The sequence below is a fragment of the Myotis lucifugus genome, unplaced genomic scaffold, assembly GCF_000147115.1.
Source record: "Myotis lucifugus unplaced genomic scaffold, Myoluc2.0 scaffold_721, whole genome shotgun sequence".
Lineage (NCBI taxonomy): Eukaryota > Metazoa > Chordata > Mammalia > Chiroptera > Vespertilionidae > Myotis > Myotis lucifugus.
The window spans coordinates 134,554-138,053 of record NW_005871769.1 but is presented as its reverse complement, the minus strand read 5'-3'; the positions used below and the strand labels follow the sequence as shown (position 1 = coordinate 138,053).

Below are 3,500 nucleotides of genomic sequence, written 5' to 3'. Positions count from 1 at the left end.
TCGATCCTGTTGCATGAGTCTCCATTGTGGGTACACCTGTACCTGTATACACAAATTCAGGTACATGTAGACACGTGCACACATATATTTGAGCACATGTAGATATGTGCACACACATGTGGGGTACATGTAAACACACGTGTATACACGTACGTGCAGAATACATGTAGGCACTAGTACATGTGTAGACACATTTGAACATGTGTAGATAAGTGTGTGCACATGTACACACACATTGGGGCACATGTAGATACATGTGTACACACATTTGGGTGCATGTAGATGTGCATGTGCATACACATGTACATGTGCACACTCATATTCAGGTACGTGTAGACACACATGCACACACATTGGGTACATGTAGATATGCGTACATACACATGTACACACACATTCAGGTACATGTAGCTACATGTGTACACACATTCAGGTACATGCAGATACATGTATGCACATATTTTGGCACATGAACATGCACATGTACACCACATACACATGCATCTCCTTTCCTCCATTGGAGCATCACAGGAATGTTTAACCCTTTGCACTCCGCTGTCCCCTCTCAGGGGACATCGGAATTCTAGCATATCACTCGGATGTCCCCTCTCAGGGGACATTGCAGTTTATTAGTGATTACGGGAAATTGAGTTATTTCAACGCAACTTTTTGAGACATGCATGTTTCCCTGAAGTTTTATCTTGAAATGGCACAAGAAATTAAATCAAAATATCGTAAAATTACTAAGATATATACAAGAAATGTCAGCGGGTTTTGTGTCGGATTAAACAATAAACTACATATTCCCGATGTGGGACAAAGAAAACAGGACTGCATTGTGTGTTCTAACAGGAAAACACCTGGTGGCAGGCGTCAAACCACTTATTACTGTCAAACATGCACTAATCAGCCTGCAATGCATATTGGGGAGTGTTACAAAACTTATCATACTGTACAAAATTATAAACAATAAAATATTGTTTTTTTTGCAAATATACATTCCTCGATGTCACCCAATTCATATAAGTCCAATATCATTATAATACGTTACTTGGTTCCAAAATTATACTAAATAATACGAGGGTCTGTAAATGCACGTTTCCGCCGCAAAGTAGCGTCGAGTAGCTGGTAGCCAATGTCCAGAATGGTTCGGAGTGCAAAGTGTTAAAAACCACTGCTGCTTTTCAGGGACCAGAAAGTGCCTCCCCCAGTGGCACTTCCACCCCCATCAGCGAGGAGACAGTCCTTGTGACAGGCTGTGTTCACTCCGTGTTTTATTGGGGAGTCATCTGTGTGAGGTGTGGCCGAGTGTGTTCATTTTCACTGCTGTGTCTGTCACTCTAGAAAAGGCCACAATGGGCAGTCTGTGGAGGGCACTGGTCTGGCCTAGCTACTGCACTGCTTTGTCCATGTTCCACCCTAGGTGCCCATGTGCACTGTCCCCGTCACCGGGCAATGCCAGCTGCCACTCCCACTGCTCTCCTCTCCTAGAAAGACCGGCCGTCGCAGCCACCATCCCCTTCCTTGGGCCGCCTTTTCCTCTGACCCGACAGTCCTAAGTACCGCGTCTCTTCCTTGTGTTGCAAATATCCTCGCCTTCCCTCTCCTTAGGTGAGTGAGCAGATGAGCAGACCAGCTCTTCACCTGAATGCAGCAGAACCTCAGGATTTTCGTTGGTGCTTTTCCTGACATTCAGACATCGCCCCCCGCCCCGGGGCCTCGAAGCTGTCCTTCTATACTAACGCTGGAGAGGTGGACCGTTTCCTTCCACGTTTCACATCTGATGCGCTGGAACTGGTCTTGCACGTGGCTCCTGCTTTCCTATGTGAAAGGTGAACTCGCACAGCGCCTCCTCTGTCCGAAGGTAAGTCTTCCTGGGCTCATTCCTGGGCTCTGCTCTGTTCCACTGACCCATTTCTGTCTCCGTCGCTGTACATGGGTTATCCTCGCAGATATTATTATGATAACAGACCTGACATGTGGTACAGCAAATCCCAACTCTGGCCGTGTTCTCCAGGAGGACCTTGGCCATTTCTGGTCCCTTACTCTTTCACACTTATTTTTAAATCATCTTGCCAGGTTAAAAAAATTAAAACCTTGTTGAAATTTTGAGCAGAATTGCATTGAATCTCAGATCAATTTGAGGAAAATTGTTATTAATAGCAAGTCTTCCAAACCAAAATCATAGAATATCTCCCCATTTACTTATCTTCTTTAATTTCTTTCAGTAAAATATAATCTTTAAGAATTTTTATCCTTTATTTCCACGGGGGATTTATACAACTCTTGTAAAATTTATTCCTAGGGACCGGTATATTTTTAAAATTTCATTTTCTATTTATTTTTTGTTATGCAGAAAACAATTTAATTTTGTATACTGATTTTTTTATCCCGAAATCTTGCTACTCTTAATTCTAACATTGAAATTCATCCTAATTAGTTATTTTTATAATTCTAATAACTTTTTAAAAATATTTTTTCAGTGACTTCAGAGAGGAAGAGAGATAGAAATATCAATGATGAGAGGGAATCATCGATTGGCTGCTCCCTGCACGTTGGATCGAGCTCGCAACCCAGGCATGTGCCCTTGACTGGAATCAAACCTGGGACCCTTCCGTCCACAGGCCGACGCTCTATCCACTGAGCCAAACCGGCCAGGGCTCTAATAACTCTTAATTCTAGTAAACTCATCTGTAGAAATTTTTGTATATTCCATGTACATGATCACATGACTTACAAATGACAACAGTTTAGTCTCTCTAATCCTTACTAGAGGCCCAGTGCATGAAATTCATGCACTGGGTGGGGTGTCCCTCACCCTAGCCTGCACCCTCTCCAACTGGGACCCCTCGGGGGATGTCCTACTGCCGGTTTAGGCCTGAGCCCTGTGCAATCGGGACCACTGGCTCCTAACCGCTCACCTGCCTGCCTGATTGACACCTCACTGGTCCCCTGCCGGCCTGGTCGCCCCTGCCCTCCCGTGCAGGCTTTGTACCCCCAACTGCCCTCCCCTGCAGGCCTAGTCGCCCCTAACTGCCCTTCCCTCCAGGCCTGGTCCCCCCCCAACTACCCTCCCCTGCTTGCCTGATCGCCCACAACTACCCGCCCCTGCCGGCCATCTTGTGGTAGCCATCTTTTGACTACATGGGGCGGCCATCTTGTGTGAGGGTGTGATGGTCAATTTGCATATTAGCTCTTTATTATATACTAGAGGCCCGGTGCACAAAAATTTGTGCACTCGCGGGGGGGGGTCCCCCAGCCCGGCCTGTGCCGTCTCACAGTCTGGGACCCCTCGGGAGATAACGACCTGCTGGCTTAGGGCCTGCTCTCGGGTAGCAGAGGGCAGGGCCCAATCCCTAGGTGCAGCCCCTGGTCAAGCTCAGAGCAGGGTCGATTGGGGAGTTGGGGCACCGCCCCGTCATTGCACAGAGCAGGGCGGAACGGGAGGTTGCAATGCAACCCTCAGTCACGCTCAAGGTAGACTGATTGGGGGGTTGGGG

The 3,500-nt window shown here is 46.9% G+C and overlaps 1 protein-coding gene across 1 annotated transcript in view; it reads right to left on the bottom strand.

Moving 5' to 3' along the window:
- The window catches only part of EPN2 (epsin 2), a 51,392-nt gene that overhangs the window by 7,269 nt on the left and 40,623 nt on the right, over positions 1-3,500 (bottom strand). The window lies entirely within an intron of this gene.